Source organism: Pan paniscus, chromosome 7 (assembly GCF_029289425.2).
Source record: "Pan paniscus chromosome 7, NHGRI_mPanPan1-v2.0_pri, whole genome shotgun sequence".
Taxonomy (NCBI): Eukaryota; Metazoa; Chordata; class Mammalia; order Primates; family Hominidae; genus Pan; species Pan paniscus.
The window spans coordinates 128,725,370-128,747,950 of NC_073256.2; the positions used below are offsets into that span (position 1 = coordinate 128,725,370).

At 36.5% G+C, this 22,581-nt stretch overlaps 1 long non-coding RNA gene across 1 annotated transcript in view; it reads left to right on the forward strand.

The window, feature by feature from the left end:
- Positions 1-22,458: 22,458 nt before the first annotated feature.
- The window catches only part of LOC130541770 (uncharacterized), a 94,509-nt gene continuing 94,386 nt past the window's right edge, over positions 22,459-22,581 (forward strand). Inside the window, exon 1 of the long non-coding RNA XR_008955887.1 lies at positions 22,459-22,511. This is a non-coding gene — a long non-coding RNA (uncharacterized LOC130541770). The remainder of the gene's footprint in view (positions 22,512-22,581) is intronic.

The following is a 22,581-nucleotide window of genomic DNA, read 5'->3' on the forward strand; positions in this document are numbered from 1 at the left end:
ATAGTTTACAGGCCATTCATTAAAGTTTTCCTACTGATTATCTAAACTTGGTAAAGAACATGAAAATAGTAAACCATATGGTTTCCTGGTTTTGCTTGCTAAATTTTATTCACAATAAAGGATTTACTTGCTAAACATCACGGAGTTTGATTCTAGTAGTAGGCAGAATGTACCTGCCTCAACTGCCAAATTGCCAAGATGTTTATACCCAAATCCCTGAAATGTGTGAATATATTTCCTTACCAGCCAAAAGAGTCTTTCAGACATTAAAATGTAGAGATCATCCTGAATTATCTAGGTGAGTCTAATCAAATCTGTTCTGATAAACTTCAGGGTTCCCATCTCAAGATCAAACATTGAGACTTGTAACCACAGAATAAATTCCATAAAATTTGTGCGATGTCTGAGTTGGAATATTTGGGAATAATCAGGAGAATGACACTTTATTGCATATTTACTTAAATATATCATATGATAACATATCAATATTAGATTTTTTATAAGCTCACTGATTCTTCTGTCCAGTAACTAATATTCTAGAGTTTAGCTAGCATTTGAAAGAAGGGAGAGCAACACATTTTATCACAACTGAAAAGGACAAATAAATAGGTGCTGAAGAGAAAAGCTAAAACTGGAAGCAGAAATGGGACAAACAATAAAGAGTAGGTTTAAATGACCATTGAGGGAATGCGGGGGCTGGAAAGAATAGATATTTGGGATAGTTCTGGCATTGGAGCGTGTGTGATATTTAGTGATAGAAAGCTCAACTGAATTAAGAAGTTTTGCTATGGCTTACAAAGTTAATTTGGCATTGTTTAATGAAACCACGTAAGTTAATTTTCAATTATGTTTGGACATAGAGATACATATTCTAAATTTGACCAGTGCTAAGCTATATCATGAAACAAGTACAAGTTAGTCTTATCCTAGGTTCATATCAATACAGAGTAGAATATATGGCCCTTATTTACCCAGGGTTCAGATTTTAAAATACAAAAAAAAATGCTTATATGGATCCCGTGAGGTTGACTTCTACATAACATGTACATGTAGCAAATTAAACATTGCTCACATTTTTCAATTTAATTTGAGAAACATTAATCAAGAAAAAGACAAATAAAAGGTAAAAGGCAGTCAATAAATGGCATAGTTCTAAATAAAGCTAGTTTTAAATTTATCAAAAATTATTAACATTTATCATAAAAATAATAGAATATTATCTGCCTAGGGCTCTTCAAGGTTATCATGTCTACAACAGACTGAGTCTTAGGCAAAATGCTTACAAATATGTCTAATTTCTGTTTCTACATCATCAACACCACCCGAACACCTGTATTACCCGCAAATGTCTTTCATATAATTACTAAAAAAAAATTCTATTGAATTTAACTGAATTGATCTGATGTCTTTGCCTTGACATAATTCTGTAAGAAAATGGATAATTGCTTTATCTGAAATATTTGGTTTATTATTTAAAATGCTTCACAGGCTTCTCAGCTCTTAAGAACTATGAACAGGCAAGGGAAAAGACACATTGCTTGGTAAATCACAATCTGTCTTGCATAATAAAATGTCATGATCATGCAATTTTGGAAAAAAACAGAGTAGACGTTTTAAAAAAAACTTGCTTGTTTGTCACAACTATTTGGAATTACAACATAATGATTGTAAAAACAGATACAGAGTCATTACATTGTACCTAGGCATATAGTTAGCAGAGTTGTCATTGTTACCACTGTTGATATAATTAACTGTTACAGGAACTTCATTTCTGCCTATTTTGGCAAAATACCCCATGTGGAATACTCGAATAACAAAGCAAAGATCTCTTCAGGAAGATACAATAATAATCACATGATTCAATAAAAACTGAGAAGATTCCTGGTTGTGAGCATGAAAAAATGCTCAGTGTGACGCAACATTGCTGTTTTCAACGAAGGCCAAAAGCCAAACAAAATGGGCAGCCTCTGAAACTGGAAAAGACAAGAAAACTAATTCTCCTCTAGAGACTCCAGAAAGATTTGCACCTTGATTTTAACCCGGTGAGACCCGTGTTGGTCATTTATGACCTGTAAAACTTTAAGATAATAAATATGTGTTGTATTAAAACACTAAGTGTAGAGTAATATGTTACAGTAATAATAGAAAATTAATACATAATTTATGAGGTTATAATATAAATATGTCTGCTAACTTTGTAATATATTAAATGAGAATTCCTTTAATGCCATAAGGTACTAAGTTGATTAAATGAGCATTAGAACTTAGCACATGATACATTATTAGTGCTTAGGACTTGATATATTCTTAAAAAATTAGTAACAGCATTATTAATGTAGTGAAAATACAGTTAAATGCTGAGAAAAGGAATAGATATTTCATTTTCTGTGAAGTCTCTATTCAAGACAAAAATAAAAACTCATATACAGACAATATCTCTGTATCAGCTACTAGCTACTGAAAGTTAAATTAATTTATTAAAAATGAATACTCCAATATGTTTTGTTTGGATAGCATTTATACTTTTAAAAGAAAAAGAATATTGAATCAAAACTTATTGAACAACTATATGAGTATGACAAAATATAAAAAGATACCTTTGAATAAACAGATTATGTTTGTAAAAAAAATTTTTGCTTATTCATATTGAAATTAATACAAACATCTAGAATGCAAAATACTAATGCTGAAAAATAGTAAGGATTTAGTACATTTTAGTTCACTATTATTTAGTTCATATTAAAGCCAGAAAAATTAATTTTTCATATATATGTATGTGTACATTTCTGTGTGTATATATCTATATACATACATATACATTCATTATTACTAAGTCAACACCACACTGTTTGTTCTAAAATATACTCTGTGTTTATTTTAATGTCCTTATATTACATATATTTCCTATTTGATTCTCATGATATTTTCAATAAAATTGTATGGGTTTATTTTATGCTGTTTTATCTATGTCATTTCAATAAAAATACTTAGTCAATTAAAAATTATAAATAGTATAAATATGGAAATGGTTGACAGGTGACATTTTTATGTAAAACAGCAAATTGAATTATCCAGAAGCATGGATGAATAGAAAATTTTCATTTGTCTTTAAGAAGGAAAAATCTGAATACTGAGCATGCTTAATTGCTTAGAACTTTAAGCAATATTTTGAAATAGACCATAATTATAGCAAATGCAAATTTTAGTTACATATCATTTGCATTAATTGAATTATCTGCATTTTAATTTATATAATGTTAATTAAATGTCTTACTTCTTTGCCAATGTATTGTTCTTATATAGGGTTTGTCTCCAAATAAGCCCTCTGAGATATTAATTCACATATAATTTGCAGTGGGAAGTATTCAAATGCATACAGGCATTATGAATACATACTTTTTTAATTTGGATGTTTTATTCCATTAACTGTTCTTAAAATATATTTTAAAATGTAAATCTCACAGAAGGCAGAAAATGTGCAAATGGTCTCTCAATATGGCTGAAAAAAATGCAAAATACAAATAAGCAACTCACAGGTAAATAATAAACATGTAACTCTATATGTTAAAATTTCCTGGCTGTGCCAATGTGCTAATTATCCAAAATTAGTTATATATATATATATATAGAGAGAGAGAGAGAGTTAATATTTCATACTTATAATGCATAAAAACCCTATATATTTATTTAATCACTATGGAAAGAATGTATGTATCTAAATATTTAATGTATATTTTATAATAACTTATTTGTCTGAGCAATTATAGTTTTTGATATTTTGTAGGAAGAACAAAAAGACACAAAAGAATGATGTCAGTAAGATGGCTGACTAGTCTTTCCCAGAAGATAGATGAATGTTCATTTTTCCCACAAAAAGCCATCAAAATATGAGTAAAACAACTAAAATTTGACTGCAGTATCTTAAAAGACAGCACTGGAATGCAGCAAGAAGGTGGCAAGATTCCTTGGCACACAGAAGCCCAGGATGGCAGTATGGAGAAGGGACTGAGGCATTCTGCCTCTGCCACACTATCTACCCTACCAGGATTGGCATGGAGCCAGAAAGAACTCCCTCTTGAGGGCAAAAGGTAAGCAGAAGGCCCCACCAGCCCTCATTGCCACCGTAGACACCTGCAATTCTTACAATAGGAGGATCCCACAGTCTTCACAAACCATTAGCCCAGTTTGGGGAGCTGCCTGAAATTCAGACAGCTGCATTACTCCAAAGTAGGAGCACATGTTATGCACTCCATAACCACGACTCAAGCTGCTGCAGCACAATGCCATCTTGAAACTGGAACCATTACTGGAGTGTGCCCTGCTCTGGGGGGGCAGGAGCCACTACATCTTTTCAAACTTGAGGTTCCACCATCATTCCAGCAAGTCCACACAAGTGAACACAATGCCAAGCCCCTACTGCTCAGAGGCAGGGCCCAGGAACAGCCATGACTCTGGCCCAGCACAGCTGGGAAGACAACCCCAGGTGAGCTGAACTGCCAGACACCCACACCCTTAGCCAGATAAATGTGTCAGTCCCGAAGCTGACCAACCCATCACATGAATGCATGCCTCCACAGCTTGAGAATCAGCCTGGAAAGCCCAACACCAGCAAATCCACGCCACCACTGCCAAAGCAGTCTAGGCCACCCAGGCACTCACAAACATCACTAACATGAATTACACCTGAAGAACTCCACAGACACTACACTGCTGTGTCCAAATAGTATCAAAGCCAACATATCCTACCCAACTAAAACCCTAGAATTCATCGCCGTTGAAAAAAAATAAGTATTTTCCTACAAAAGCTACTCCATAAAATTAGAAGAGATAATTGTTCCACCAAATGTGCAGGTATCAATGTAGAGACACAAGCATTATAAAAAGCTAGAAAACATGAACCTACAAATGAACACAATAATTTTCTAGTAACAGACTCCTCCCAAAAATTTACAAAAAAAAAACAGGAAATGAATCAAAATAATTATCTTAGGAAATTTCAATGAGATACAAAAGCATACAGAGAAACAATTGAGCAAAATGAGAAAAACAATATCATTTATTATTTAAATATTATTTTGCACTAGAGAGTAGCTTTCTACAATAGAGATTAAATCTTTTTCCATATATCTGACTAAACCCCTATAAAAAATGAAACAAGAATGGAAAAAAAAGGTAAATATATCAAAAGCACATACTAATCAGTAAATGACAACTTTAAAGGCATTGCAAATTCAATAATATGGAAATAACGTATTGATAATCAGATAATAGAAAACTTAAAAATACCTGGAAACGAATGAAAATACATTCAGTCTTACTCATAATTAAGGAGGCTAAAATTAATAATTTTCTATACTAAAATCATTTATCAGTTTGGAGACGCTCTCAGATTTGATGATAGACATACAGGTGATGGTTTAGGGAAATACAGCACTCACATATATTGCTGAGGACTGTATACTCTGATAACACAGAATGTGAAAATATATTTTCATGTATGTGCATTTTAAATGCACATATATTTGTGACCCACTGATTGTACTTCCAGGAAATTACATGTATAATGGAACTTTGATATTTTAAATAGAAACTTTTAAAATCAGTTTTTGTGTGTGGTTTTTTTATGTGTAAAACTAAAATTTAAGAAAGATAAATTATCAGAAGAAAGCAAAATCGAATATATGTATCTATAGATCTATATATCGATATATATAGATCTATATATAGATCTATAGATCTATATATAGATATAGATAGATAGATAGATATAGATATATAGATATATAGATATATATAGATAGATATATAGATATATAGATATATAGATAGATATATAGATAGATAGATAAATAGATATATATATAGATATATATATATATGTAGAGAGAGAGAGTCAGGAATAAGATAAATACTTCATAATTTCAAAAAGTCAACTTCCCAGGAAAATGTAAAATTAAAAATTTTATCAAATAAACAATTTAGCTTCAAAATGCATATAAACTTACAGGAGAATAGAAAAACCCAAAATTATAGCCGGAGACCTCCAAACTTATCTCCCAGGAATAGCAGGAACAAAGAGATAGACAATATTTATGGAAAAAAGAAGACCTCTACAACCACCATCAAAACATTTAGCTAATTAAAAATTACAGAATATTTTACCCAACATCATCATCAGAATACACTTTCTTTTCAATCACTTCCCTAATTCCCCTTTAGGAATTAGGATTTCAACATATTAGTTATGAGGGCACACAAACATTCAAACCATGTCAAGCATGGTTGAATAAAATGAAAAAATATCAAAAGTTTCAATAAAAATAGAAGATATAAGGAAAATGCAAATTTCACAACTAAAAATTATAATAAAATGAAAAACTCAGTAGGTGAGTTCAACAAGAGAATGGAGAGGATGGAGAAAATATGGATGGCAAACAAGCACACCAAAAGATGTAAAATATAACTGGCTGGTAGGGAAATACAAAGAAAAGCCACAATACAATGTTGCTTCACACTTATTAAATTGTTTAATTTTTTTTAATGTGATAATGCAAATGCTAGAGAGGATGAGAAGGAATTCTTTTTCATACATTACTGGTAGGAATATAAAATGGTGCAACCACTATGAAAAACAGTTTAGCAGTTTTTGCCTGCAATCCTAGCACTTTGGGAGGCCGAGGTGGGTGGATCACAAGGTCAGGAGTTTGAGACCAGCCTGGCCAAAATGGTAAAACTCCGTCTCTACTATAAATACAAGAATTACCTGGGTGTGGTGTCACGCACCTGTAGTCCTAGCTGCTTGGGAGGCTGAGGCAGGAGAATTGCTTGAACCCAGGAGGTGGAGGTTGCAGTGAGTTGAGATTGTGCCACTGCACTCCAGCCTGGGTAGTGGAGCAAGACTGCATCTCAAAAAAAAAAAAAAAAAAAAAAAAAAAAAGAACTAAACATAAACTTACCACACAGCTGAGCAATTGCATTCTTTGGTATTTACTCTAGAGAAATAAACACTTATGTTCATATAAAAACCTGTATAGGATTGATGACAGCAGCTTTATTTGTAATTGCCAACAATATAAAACAATGTTCCTAATAGTTGAATAAAGAAAATGTGGTATATTCATGCCACGGACTACTACTCAGCAATAACAAGAACTACTGATACACAGAGAATTTCAAGTGGGTCTACAGGGCATTGTGCTAAGTGAAGAAGCCAGTTTCAAAGAGGCACATACTTTATGATTTTGTCTATGAAACATTCTCAAAATGACAAAAACCATAAACGTAGAAATCATTCATGGCTGGGTGCAGTGGCTCATGCCTATTATCCCACCACTTTGGAAGGCTGAGGTGTGCTGATCACTTGAGGTCAGGGGTTTGAGATCAGCCGGCCTAACATGGTGAAACCCCATCTCAACTAAATATAGAGAAATGTAGTTGGGCATGGTGGGGTGTGCCTGTAATCCTAGCTACTCAGGAGGCTGAGGCAGGAGAATCACTTGAACCCGGGAGGTGGAGGTTGCAGTGAGCTGAAATCACACCACTGCACTCCAGCCTGGGCAATCGAATGAGACCCAGTCTCAAAAAAAAAAAAAAAAAAGCAAAGGAAAGAAAAAAAGAAAACATTCATTTAGGGATTAGAGATGTTGGTGTGGGGCAGGTGGGGAAGTATAAATATAAATAGGTAAGACTACAACAATCTTGGTGACATGGTACAGTTTTTTTGTGGTGGTTGTTTTTTGGTTTTTTTATTTTTTCTTTTTTTAGATGGAGTCTTGCTCTGTTGCCCAGGCTGGAGTGCTGCAGTAGCACAATCTCGGCTCACTGCAACCTCCGCCTCCTGGGTTCAAGCAATTCTCCTGCCTCAGTCTCCTGAGTGGCTGGATTACAGGCACATGCTACAATGACCAGCTAATTTTTTTGCATTTTTAGTAGAGACAGGGTTTCACCATATTGGTCAGGCTGGTCTTGAACTCCTGACCTCAAGTAATCCGCCTGCCTCAGCCTCTCAAAGTGATGGGATTAAAGGCGTGAGCCACTGCTCCTGGCCATGGTACAGTTTTATAAGCTGATTGCAGTGTTGGCTACACTAATCTACACATATGATAAAATGCAGTAGGATTATACACAAACAGCAATGTCAACTTTCTGGTTTCGATATTATACCACAATTTTATAAGACATAACCATATGAAAACTGCTTGTGAGTGAAAAGATATTATATGTTTATTGATGAACAATAGCACTCAAGTCATTATTTGAGCCAGGATTGGAGTATTTTCTGCCAAACTGCTAATACACACACACACACACACACACACACACACAGAGAGAGACACACACACACACACACATATATTCTGAAAAAGATTGTAAAGGAAAAAGAAAATAAAAATCTTTCAGCTTGACACCTCAGTGTTGAATTCTGGGGCAACCCTTTTAATGTATGAGTTTTCCTGTATCTCAAGATACTCTGGCTTTGATTATACATTTTGAATTTTAAAGTTTTACTTCCTTTTCTTACCATTATTCTAGCAGATGAATTTCAAAATAATACAGATATTATAAATCAAATGGTAAAATATCAAGGCAAGTAACTGAAAACTTAAGGAACTTCCATAATGTTTAATCCTTAAACATAATGAAGAAGGCTTTATTACAGTAGCTTTGATTCTAGCCTCCTACAAATTAGGTAGATTTACCAAAAGAGCAAACTCGTTCTTTATTGAGATTGAATCTATACCCAAATGTTCTTTTAACATAATGTTAAAATAATAATGTCATAAAATGAAAACTTTCTATTTGACAGTTAATTAAATGAGCTGCTGTGTTAATCACACACAGGTTTTATAAAAATTATTTTTCTTTTATGCTTTTTTGATACTATCGATAAAAAATCTTATCATGATGGAACAGTAGATATAAATCATTTTATAGTAATGATTTCAATAATTATAACACCAATTCCTAATATTGACTGTAATGCTATTTACAATTGTTTTTGTTGCATATGGTACTAGACACTTAGAATAATGAACTTCTCTCAATTGGATAATTATTGCATCAAAACTTATAAGGTTTTACAAATATTTCAGTTTGTCAGTTAATATACATTAATTTTCCAATTTGGATTTTTAAAGAGGAAAATTTTATATGCTAATTTATGTAATTTATATGTAATATTATCTTCTATTTTGGAGAAAGTTCTGTATTCCAACTATAGTAGTAATTTTCTTCAGAACTGAATTGAATTTATAACAGTAAAAAGACATTCATTCCTCATTGATTAAAGGACTTCTGCTATCTTTTTATGGTGTAGGCTACCAGATGATATTCCACACCCTCTATTATTCTAGCTTTGTTTTAGCTACTTGCATTCACCTAAAGGTGAAAGTCAGATTAGTTGGCTTTTTAAAGTGGGAATATGAACAAAACATATATTGAGATGTAGCGAACACTTCACTTCTTTTGTATGTTTGTTTCTTATGTTTGCTTCCTGTATTAGACCGTTTTCATGCTGCTGATAAAGACATACCTGAAACTGGGAAGAAAAAGAGGTTTAATTGGACAACACATGGGAATTATGGGAGTACAATTCAAGATGAGATTTGGGTGGGAACACAGGGCCAAACTATACAATTCCAGCCTTGGCCCCTCCAAATTCCATGCTCTCACATTTTAAAACCAATCATGCCTTCCCAACAGTCCCCCAAAGTCTTAACTCATTTCAGCATTAGCCCAAAAGTCCACAATTCCAAGTCTCATCTGAGATAAGGTAAGTCCCTTCCGCCAATGACCCTGTAAAATCAAAAGCAAGCTAATTACTTCCTAGATACAATGATGGTACAGGTATTGGGTAAATATATCCGTTCCAACTGGGAGAAATTGGCCAAAACAAAGGGGTTACAGGGCTCATCCAAGTCTGAAATCCAGTGGGGCAGTCAAATTCTAAAGCTCCAAAATGATCTCCTTTGACTCCATGTCTCACATCCAGGTCATACTGATGCAAGAGGTAGGTTCCCATAGTCTTGGGCAGCTCCACCCCTGTGGCTTTGCAAGGTATAGTTCTCCTCCTGGCTGCTTTCACAGGCTGGCGTGGTCTGCGGCTTTTCCAGGTGCACAGTGTAAGTTGTCGATGGATCTACCATTCTGGGATCTGGAGGACAGTGCTCCTCTTTTCACAGCTCCACTAGGTGGTGCCCCAGTAGGGACTCTGTGTGGGAGCTCCAATCTCACATTTTCCTTCTGCACTGACCTAGCAGAGGTTCTCCATGAGGGCTCCCTTCAGCAAACTTTTGACTGGGCATCCGGGCTTTTCCATACATCTTCTGAAATCTAGGTGGGGGTTCCTGAACCTCAATACTTGACTTCTGCGAACCCACAGGCTCAACACTATGTGGAAGCTGTCAAGGGTTAGGGCTTGCATCCTTTGAAACAATGGGCTGGACTGTACCTTGGCCCTTTTTAGTGATGACTGGAGCGGCTGGGACGCAGAGCACCAATTCCCTAGGCTGCACACAGCATGGGGATCCTGGGCCTAGCCCACAAAGCCATTTTTTTCTCCTACACTTCCAGGTCTGTGGTGGGAAGGGCTGCCTTGAAGACCTATGACATGCCCTGGAGACATGTTCCCCATTGTCTTGGGGATTAACATTTGGCTCATTGCTACTTATGCAAATTTCTGCAGCCAGGTTGAATTTCTCCTCAAAAAATGTTTTTTGTTTGTTTTTGTTTTTGTTTTTGTTTTTCTGCATTGTCAGGCTGCAAATACTCTCAACTTTTATGCTTTGTTTCCCTTTTAAAATGGTATGCTTTTAACCCAAGTCACCTCTGGAATGTTTGCTGCTTAGAAATTTATTCTACCAGATACTCTAGATCATCTCTCTTAAGTTCAAAATTCCACAAATCTCTAGGGCAGTAGCAAAATGCCACCAGTCTCTTTGCTAAAACATAACAAGAGTCACCTTTGCTCCAGTTCCCAAGAAGTTTCTCATCTCCATCTGAGACCCTCAGCCTGGACTTTATTGTTCATATCACTATCAGCATTTTTGTCAAAGCCATTCAACAAGTCTCTAGGAGGTTCCAATCTTTTCCACATTTTCTGGTCTTCTGATCCCTCCAAACTGTTCCAACCTCCACCTGATACCCAGCTCCAAAGTCACTTCCACATTTTCGGGTATCTTTTTAGCAATGCCTAACTTTACTGGAACCAATTTACTGTATTAGTACGCTTTCATGCTGCTGATAAAGACATACCTGAGACTGGGAAGAATAAGAGGTTTAATTGGACTTATAGTTCCACATGGCTGGGGAGGCCTCAGAATCATGGCAGGAGGTGAAAAGCACTACTTACATGGCAGTGGCAAGAGAAAATGAGGAAGATTCAAAAGCAGAAATCCCTGATAAAACCATCAGATCTCCTGAGGCTTATTTCACTACCATGAGAACAGTATGGGGGAAACCGCACCCATGATTCAAATTATCTCCCACAGGGTCCCTCCCACAACATTTGAGAATTATGGGAGTACAATTCAAGATGCGATTTGGATAGGGACACAGAGCCAAACCATATCACTTTCCTATTTTTGCCTTTCTAATCTAGACCAAAAATTTGTCCTTCAAATTTCTTAATTAGTGCCCTCGTTAAGATTAACCATTTTGTTACCATGCGTTACTAAATGAGCAAAGTAATTGTGCACAAGTATTGGTGCTAGGAACAAAGAGATTTGCCTGGATTTGGCTGTTACTGCTTTTCTGGTAAATGAATAAAAATGAATTCAACTTTGATGTATGGCATAGGTCCATATATTTAACACTTCATAATTATCATACTGAGTAGTTTTGCAACTCAAGCTATTTATTTTTTTCCCAATCGGATTGACAAAGCAGTCTCTCCAGGCTCTTCTGTTATCTATTATACACAATACATACTTCACTTTACTTACTGAGGGCATAAAATGCTCCCTTGGGTTCTTATTCTTTTGAAAAAGAGTTCAGTATCTACTATGAGACTACACAAAATATTAGCTTATTAAAATATGTAAAAGAATGCAGGATTTCTGTTTGAGTCTATAGGGGAAAACAATTTCTATTCTGCAAGATATCAAGATAATGTAAGTTTTACTTATCCAGATAGCATCTTTAATGATAATATATTTTTGCCTTCTTGTTTTATCATTGTTTTATTATTTCATTTTTGTATGTGTATGGCAAATTAAGATTTATAATAACATGAAAATTATGAAAATATACTTACATTTAATTTTTTAACAACCATTTCATATCTTTAAGTTACAATTAGATTAACTGTATCATTATTGAAAAAGCAAGATATCAAAATAATGTGTTTTACCTATCCAGACAGCATCTTTAATGTTACTCTATTTTTGCCTTCTTTTATTATTTCGTTTTTTGCAGATCCTCTCAATATTAAAGCAAATATCATATGTGTGTGGCAAATTAAAGTTTATACTAATATGAAAAGTATAAAAATATACTTAGGTTTAATTTTTTAACAACTAGTTCATATCTTCGAGTTACAACTGGATTAACTATCATTATTGGAAAAGCATACAATATTCTGTTTTTATGTATTAAATAGAATCCAGATACCAGCAGATAACATTTAAGACACTTTTCTTCAAAATGAATATTTATTATTAGTTCACCATATAACCCAGCACTGTTGAATAAATGATAAGGTAGAAAAGTAAAGACATGGACGACCTTTTGCCTTGCGTCTGTGGGGGATCTTGGGTAGGGAAGAGTTTCCTGTTTATCCTTCAAAATAGCAGACCTCTGCTTTGCATCAGTGCAGGATTGCGAGAGTGAGTGGATTCCAGACACTCTCTCTGAGTTTGTGCTGTTATCACAAAATACCACAGATTGAATAATTTATAAACAATAGGAATGTATTTCTCATAATTTTGGAGGCTGAGAAGTTCAAGATCAAGGTGCCAGGAGGTTTGCTTTCTGCTGGTGTCTTGTTGCTTCTTCCTCTGGAGAGAACATTGTGGATTCACACGACACAAATGACTAAAAGGCAAGAGAATGCTACCTTTAAGCAGAGCCCTTTAGTAAGGGTGCTAATCCCATTCATCAGGGAAAAGCCTTCAGGACTTATTTACCTCCCAAAGCCACACTTCTTAATGCTGTTGCATAAAGGATTAAGCTTCAGCATGAATTTTGGAAGGGACACCGTAATTAAAACCATAGTTCACTCCCTCAGTGTCAGAAAGCTTTTGTTTGTTTTCTTCTTTCCTTTTTTTTTTTTTTTTTTTTTTTTTTTTTTTTTTTTTTGAGAGGGAGTCTTGCTCTGTCGCCCAGGCCAGGCTGGAGTGCAGTGGCGCAATCTCCGCTCACTGCAAGCTCCGCCTCCTGGGTTCACGCCATTCTCCTGCCTCAGCCTCCTTTGTAGCTGGGACTACAGGCGCCCGCCACTATGCCCGGCTAACTTTTTTGGTATTTTTAGCAGAGACGAGGTTTCACTGTGTTAGCCAGATGGTCTCGATCTCCTGACCTCATGATCCGCCTGCCTCGGCCTCCCAAAGTGCTGGGATTACAGGCGTGAGCCACTGCGCCCGGACCTGGTTTGCTTTTTGTATAAATCTTACAACTGATATGATTTTATGTAAATCATAACAACTCCCTCAGTATAATATTTGCTTTACCAAATAATATATGTTTTAATAAATTAAAACAAGGAAAAACCAAAATATTAATCTCATAATTTACTCATACGTTTACCCTGAATATCTTCCAGGTGATTTCAATTAGTATTTAGTGTCATTTTCCTATAAACTGGCTAACTTCGTTTATCATTTCCTGTAGTAAAACTTTGTTGATGACAACTTTTCTGTTTTGGTTTTATCTCAGTATGTCTTTATCTTGCCTTGTCTCGTCATCACTCTTGTGAGATAGCTTTACTGGACATTGAATTCTTACTTCATAATTTGTTTAAACTTTACTGCATGAAATATTTTGTACCAATGTGTTCCCCCTTCCATAATGTTTGATTATTTTCCCCCTAAGGCAATGTATTGGTTTTCTATTGTTGCTTCCAAGACTTTCTTTTTAGCATCCACATCTTGCACTTTACCCTGATGTTTCCATCTATAAGCAGATAATTTTGTGTTTATCTTGTTTGTAGTTTGTCAAGTTATTGGATTTGTAAATTAATACTTTAATGAGTTAGAAATTACCAGCCATTATTTCTTCACATACTTTTTTATGCACCTCTCTCTCTCTCTCCTTTCCTTCTGGGATTTCAATTTTGCAATTTTGTATCACATTCTATGGCTCCACTAAACTCTAATGTTCTTTCTATTTTTCTTTATTTTTTTTCTTTCTGCTCTTTAGATTGGGTAATTTGTATTATTTATTTCTTTTTAGTCACTAATTCTTTCTCCTTGTATTTTCAATCTTCTGCTCATACCACCAAAATGTTTATTTCAGCAATCATAATATGCAACTTCAGATACTGTTTTTTAGAATTGTTATTTCTCTATGGAGATTATCAGTCTCATTCTTCAGAAATGCAACATTATTCTTCAATATTTTGAACAAACTATTATTGCGGCAGAAAATAGGTCCTTTCTTACTTCCCCATCATAGAAATCTTGGCCAACACCCCTATACCACGAAAGGTTAACTGAGAAAAATATAGCAGATGTATTTGATCATAGTTTTATGTGACACAGGAGCCATCAGAATGAGGACCAAAGAAAAAGGAAAAATTATACATTTTTATGCTCATGTTCAATGAAGTATAGACAGCCAATTAAAAATATGATTGGACAAAAAGTATATGATCTAATACTAACAGACTGAGTGGGGAAACTCAACAAGGGCTCTCTGTTAAGATTTTTATTGGCCTGCCTGCGTTCCTTTTTTTTTCTCGTGGTTACAGGGTAGGGGCCTACTGAAATGAGAGGCTTAATTTCTTTAAGGCCAGCTATTACAGAAAAATCTGGTGGTAGTAGGTGTTTAGAGTAATAATTTTTAGGCATTATGGCTATTATTTTTGAGTAAAATGATTCTGATTTCTCTGACCTGCTTTGGGGAAGAAGGATGCTAGTTTCTATGACTTGCCTGGGTGAGAGACAGGAGGACAGGAGAAGGTCAGAAAGAGACTTTGTTCTCAGGCTGCTTCTTAAGCCTCCAGTTTAGGGCATTGATTTGGGGTCTTTACATTACATTTGATGACTTTTAACTGATTTCTATTAGCTGCTGTGAAATCTTTGTCTTCCAAATACAACAGGTGATTCCACTTGTAGTCAGTTTCTGCCTTTTTTCCTGATTATGGGTTAGTGACACTTTTCTTTTTCTTTGTTTATCTAGTAGTACTGTTGGTTGAAAACTAGACAATGTAGATGATATGTTGTGGAGATAAGATTCTGTCATGCTTTTCTGAGAATTATGAAATTTTTATGTAATAGGAAGTCATCTAGCTTCAAACTATAGCTGAAGTATGCAGCTTCCTGTAATCTCCTATTCTTTTTTACTTTCCACTGTCTTCTTAGGCTGGTATCCTCTCAGTTACTCCTCTCCTGAAAAAAGTATTTACCAAACAAATCTTATAGCAGATGATAGAGCTCACTCTCGCTGTAGTTTCCTTATCTTTCAGAACTCTCTGGTCTTCAGCTATTTTGTTAGCTATGGACTCTATACTCAACTCTCTGAGTCTTCTTACACAATTGAAGCATGCACCATGTAAAAAAAAAAATCATACTCATAGCTCCTTGTTCTTTTTTTTTTTTTCCAGGCTGGAGTGCAGTGGCACAATCTCGGTTCACTGCAACCTCCGCCTCCCAGGTTTTCTCCTGTCTCAGCCTCCTGAGTAGCTGGGATTACAGGCACCTGTCCGGCTAATTTTTTGTATTTTTAAGTAGAGATGGCCAGGCTGTTCTCAGACTCCTGATCTCAGGTGATTCACCTGCCTCGGCCTCCCAAAGTGCTAGGATTACAGGTGTGAGCCACCGTGCCCGACTGTTCTTTTAAAAGTGGATTTCTTTCTGGCCTCTGCCTCTGTTTTTAGCATCATGCCTCACCCCAGCTCCTAAGTCAGACGGTATTTTAGTGGCTCAACATGTGATTTTTGGCAGTCTATTCTTTGAATATGTTTCATTTCTCCTGTTTTATCTAGCTTCCAAAGTTTACCATTTAATTCCAGATGATTTCTCAGATAAGAACTCTGATTTCGGGACACTTTTGATAATAAACAATGAGATTATCACACTGCTGTTTTCCATGGCCATACCTATGGAATTTGATAAGCATCCTTTTACTAGAAACCCATAAATTTTTAATTCCTCCAGTTTATTTCTGTTGCAATTTTTGGAATTAACTGTCTGGCTTCTATCTGTATTTGAATACTAACTGTCTTTAAATATTTTTAAATGTTTTCCAGTTTTTTTTATTATATGTATTTATTTGTTTTTGAAACAGAGTCTCTGTTACCCAGGCTGGAATGCAGTGGTGTGATCTCAGATCACTGCAACCTCTGCCTCCCAGGCTCAAGTGATTCTTCCACTTCAGCCTCCCAAGTAGCTGTAACTACAGGTTCATGTCACCATGCCCAGCTAATTTTTATATTTTTTGTAGAGATGGGGTTCATCATCTTGCCAGGCTGATCCCCAGCTCTTGGGCTCAAAGAATCCACCTGCCTTGGTTTCCCAAAGTTCTGGGTTTACAGCTGTGAGCCGCTGCCCCCAGCCTGTAATATTTTATTTATAGTCTAAGTTCTTTAGGTATTTATACTGCTCTTGGAGAGATGAGAAATGGCAGATGAATGTATTTATTATGTTGCATATAATCTCTCAAGTGACTTTGTCAGCCATTTTCCATGTAGAAGGCTTTGATATTCTACCTATTTAAAAGTCAACTTAAGTGTTTCTGCTCAAGACATCCAAGAATACGGTTTGGAAAACAAACTCTGTTCTGTGGCCATGGTCACACTCAGCAGTCACAGCAATATTCTTAATGTATAAAGTGGGGTTTTGGACACTAGGTCAAGACAGAGCATTGACATGTAAAGCAGGACACAAAGCATTGCAATTTTCATCCTGGAACTCAAGAGATTCTTATATCTGACAGGACTCTTAATTTGACTAGGGAATAGACATCATCTCTCTAAGAAAGACGTAATATGTAAAAAGATGTAATACGTTCCTAGACAATGACAAAAAAAAAAAAAAACAGGCAACCTCCTTAGGGACATAAGCATGACTTAAGTTAGCTTATACTCACTGTGTATTAGCAAGGCTGTCACTATTACTCTAATTTACTATCACATAAGGCAACACTGCCATTCGCTTAATTTTTAAGTTATGCCTCCATGAATACATATCCTCTTAAAGTTTTCTGTGACCCAATGCTGTGCTACCGTACTTGGGATAAAACAACTCCATATAATTCCAATCTACTTTTTAAATTTAGGACAAACAACTTTAGTAACAAATAATTTCTCAAGCCATTTTATAGGAATATATATCCCCTCTTAGCCCTCATAGAATTTATAAGTTATAATACTTAGTTGATGTATTTAATATGTAAACTTTCTTTGCTGGTTATTAAAAAAAGTTACTTATATAAAATATTTTACACTAAAATAGATTTAATACCTTTCAGAGGAGAGATTATGTATTAGATATCTTTGATCATCTTCAAGTTATCTTACAAAATATTTCCAAAATAGAAACATTCAGTAATTCTTTTATATTCTGTTTGGAGAGCAAGAGATATGGAAGTCCTATTTATCAGACAACCACTCAAGTACCACTTAAAATCCTTTCAGAATCACTACTTAATCCAGCCAAAGCTATGGCAACCATTGCTTTGCAATTTTAGACCAGCCATTTGGTGATGTTAACTCTCCTGCTGTCAGTCTTAAGTAGTCACCGGGGAGAGCTTTAGTTGTCTGGATGTCACACAAAACTTAATGCTGATCCACTATATTTGTGGCATCATGCTAATTAGATTTAGTGAGAAAGAGATGGCAAGATTTCTAAATGCTTTAGTAAAATACATACATGTCAGATGATACTAGATAAACACCACAAAGATTCTGAGACCAATTGTGCAGAGGAGGTCTGATGGAATTTTGTCATTTGAGGCATTCTGAGATAAGGTAAGTGAAGAGATAAGTTGTTGCACTTTGAATTTTCTGCCACTAATAAAAAACAATAGTACTTAATTTTGGGGAAATTCTGTGAATTCAGTGAATTTTTAACACACTTACATATATATACTACTTCTACCCATTTATTGGTTATTCAGGATACTGATAAAATTTGATTGCAAGTAGGAGTAAAATTTACTCTGCAGTTCAGGCCATTGTTTAAAAGACTTGCCATTTAGGGCATTAATATGGCTTAGAATTGTGTCCCCACCCAAATCTCAACTAGAATTGTAATAATCCCCACTTGTCTTGAGAGGGACCTGGTGGAGGTAACTGAGTCATGGAGGTGGGTATTTCCCATGCTGCTCTAGTGATTGAGAATAAGTCTCATGAGATCTGATGATTTTATAAATGGGAGTTACTCTGAACAAGTTCTTTTGCCTGCTGCCATGTAAGATGTGACTTTCTCCTCATTTGCCTTCCACCATGATTGTGGGGCCTCCCCAGCCATGTGGAACTGTAAGTCAACTCAACCTCTTTCCTTTATAAATTACCCAGTCTTAGGTATGCGTGTATTAGCAGTGTGAGAACAGAGTAATACAGTAAATTGTTAGAGGTGGAGTGAGGTGCCATTGTAAAGACACCTGAAAATGTGGAAGCGACTTTGGAACTGGGTAACAGGCAGAGGTTGGAACAGTTTGGAGGGCTCAGAAGAAGACAGGAAAATGTGAGAAAGTCTGGAACTTCCTAGAGACTTGTTGAATGGCTTTGAACAAAATGCTGATAGTGATATGGACAATGAAATCCAGGCTGAGGTGGTCTCAGATGGAGATGAGAAACTTATTGGGAACTAGAATAAAGGTGACCCTTGCTATATTTTAGCAAAGAGATTGGCAGCATTTTGCCCCTACTCTAGAGATCTGTGGAACTTTGAACTTGAGAGAGATGATTTGGGGTATCTGGTGGAAGAAATTTCTAAGTGGCAAAGCATTCAAGAGGTGACAGAGCATAAAAGTTTGGAAAACTTACAGCCTGATGATTCAGTAGCAAAGAAATACCCATTTTCTAGGGAGAAATTCAAGCTGGCTGCATAAATTTGCATAAGTAGCACGAAGCCAAATGTCAATTGCCAGGACAATAGTGAAAATGTCTCCAGGGCACGTCAGAGGTCTTCACAGAAGCCCCTCCCATCACAGGGGTGGGGCGTCTAGGAGGGAAAACTGGAGTGGTTTCCCCAGGGCCTTGCTGCTTTGTGCGTCTCCAGACTTGGTGCCGTGAGTCCCAGAGTGTCTAAAAGGGGCCAATGTACAGCTCAGGCTGATACTTCAGAGGGTGCAAGCTCCAAGCCTTGGTGGCTTACATTTGCTGATCCTGATGGTGCACACAAGTCAAGAATTGAGGTTTGGGAACCTCTGCCTAGATTTCAGAGGATATATGGAAATGCCTGAATTTACAGGCAGAAGTCTGCTGCAGGGGCAGAACCCTCATGGAGAACCTCTGCTAGGGCAGTGTGGAAGGGAACTGTGGGGTCAAAGCCCCCACACAGAGTCCCCACAGGGTCACTGACTACTGGAGCCATGAGAAGAGAGCCAGTGTCCTCCAGACCCCAGAATGGTAGAGTCACTGACAACTTGTACTGTGTGCCTGGAAAAGCCGCAGACACTCAACTCCATCCTGTGAAAGCAGCTGTGAGGGTGGCTGTATGCTGCAAAGCCACAGAGACAGAGCTGCACAAGGCCGTGAGAGCCCACCTCTTGCATCAGCATGACCTGGATGTGAGACATGGAGTCAAAGGAGATCATTTTGGAGCTTTAAGATTTGACTCCCCTATTGGGCTTCAGACTTGCATAAGGCCTGTAGTCCCTTTGTTTTGGCCAATTTCTCTCATTTGGAATGGGTGTATTTACCCAATGCCTGTACTCTCATTGTATCTGGGAAGTAACTAACTTGCTTTCGGTTTTACAGGCTCATAAGTGGAAGGGACTTGCCTTGTCTCAGATGAGACTTTGGACTTGGACTTATGGATTAATGCTGGATTATGTTAAGACTTTGGGGGACTGTTGGAGGGCATGATTGTGTCCTGAAATGTGAGGACATGAAATTTGGGAGGGGTCAGGGGCAGAATGGTATGGTTTGCCTCTGTGTCCCCACCCAATTTTCACCTTAAATTGTAATCATCTCCACATGTCTCCACACAGGCCAGGTGGAAATAATTAAATCATGGGGGCAGCTTCCCCCATACTGTTCTCGTGATAGTAAGTAAGTCTCATGAGATCTGATGGTTTTATACATGGGAGTTCCCCTGAACAAGCTGTCTTTCTTGCTGCCATGTAAGATGTGACTTTGCTCCTCATTCACCTTCTGCCATGACTCTGAGGCCTCCCCAGCCATGTGGACCTGTGAGTCAATTAAACCTCTTTTCTTTATAAATTACCCAGCCTCGGGTATGCCTTTATTAGCAGTGTGAGAACAGACTTGTTTAGCAAGAAAATTTAGGTTACTATGTGATAAAGGCTGTCCAATAAAAGATGGGTATTTCACCTATTTACTGAATTATTGATTTGATAATAATGCAGCTTACCATTGAATGATAGATTTGATTCATCTAGGACTAGTTCCAAGCAAATTCAGAAGACACAAATTAATCTGTTGCATTGATGCCTCTCCCTCAGCTCACTTTTATTTTTTCTTTCTGAAATGTTCTCCCTAATGAATTGTTGAAAGCTTCAAGTACTGTTATTACATAGTTCAACATAATCTGTTTATGCTAATTGTATATTGACCAAAACCTTCTTAAAAATTTACCCTCAGTTTGAGGCAGTTTTAGATAGGCTTCACCTGGACTCTAGTCCCTTAGCATCCTTTTTCTTAGAGCATTTACTTTAACATCAACGACAACAAAAACCTTGTAATTGCAAATGATTTATCACTTTATTTGCAATGTACATCCTTTCCCAATCTCTTGCCAGAGTTACAATTCAGGAATGTCTTTGTCAAGGCCCTAGAAGTCATCCCTATGAAACATAATCATCTTAAAAGGCAGTACCTATTTTCTACAGGAAGGTTAAGAGCCTCATTTCAATAAGTATCAAAAAGCAAATATATATGGCCTAATCACATTGATCAACATCCCCTAACACCTTCTAGTACTTCTTTTCATTAGCTCACTCCAGCATTTGAAAACACTACTATCTTTTGTTCCAGTAAAGTTGAGTTGAATTTCTCTCCCCTGCTGTTAAGTCATAAAGTCTTTCTTGCTGGTTTAACTCTTCTCTTACACATTTTTTCTTTAGTGAGAATGGCTATAGCAGTAAAATGTGACAAAAAGGTGGCAGAAGATAACTCTGGTGACAGGGAAGAGACACAATGTTGTTCATTTTAAATGAAAGAAAAAGTGATCTAAGCGAGTAGTTACACACTGACACCTGTGACAGATAGGGCAATGGAAAATGTCTTGTCTGTTTGATCAAGATCCTGGGGGAAATTAATATTGTAATACTGAGACAAAGAGATCTGAAAAAGAAGAATGTAGATGAATGGATTAGAGTAACCACAATATATACAGTTTAGGTGAATTACATTAATACCCACTAAGAAACCATTCATCACAGAGATGACACTCAAAAACCAAATAGGGTCAATTTGGCCTCTGTGTGCCAGTTTGCCTTTTTCCTTGTTCATTCCCATATCAGTAAAATAGGCCCAGGAAGGGAATATCTATTTTGACAGGGACGGAGGCTGTGTACGAGTCCAAGAACTATGGACTTTCTCTCACCAGTGCCAATCTGGCTGTTATCCCTGATGAATGCCAAAATTGCCAGCAACAAAATCAGACACTGAACCCTTCGGGCAAATTCTCCTGGGTCACTGAAAAAGCCAAACTGAACATTTAGTGACACGAGGCCTAAAAAAAACTGAGGCTGAATCAGTAAAATGAGGGATGCAGGCTCTCTAACAGCCTGAACACAGGATGGTTTCTTGCTCAACCTTGAGAGGTAGGAGATTTTGTCTTTCTTTCTCCCAGCTGTTGTGAGTCTTCATGTGTGCACCGAGGGTAACAGAATTTGTTGCCCTTCGTGAAGAAGCTTAACTTTTTTTTGTTGTTATTCAGAGTAGAAAGAACCAGGCAAGATACTGTGCCTTTCCTACAGCAATATCACTCTCCTTCCTACTCCTGCACCAGCAAGAGAAGCTTTTTCTGGACTCTCCCAGCCCTCGACCTTTCTCATGAGAACTCAGTGAGATCTTTGGAGAATAGCCTTCAACTTTGTACAAATTCCTCTGGGCTTCTATACTCACATACTAGATCACATTTGGCCTTTGGCAATTCAGTAAACATTTTAGCAATTTCTTCTTTCCTGCCTGTCTGAAGACTGACTTCCTCCTGCTGCCAAAGGTTTGCAGTGCTTATTTAAGGTGCTGACTTCTTTAGCTTTCAGGCTGGTTGATTGTCATATGAACTCAGG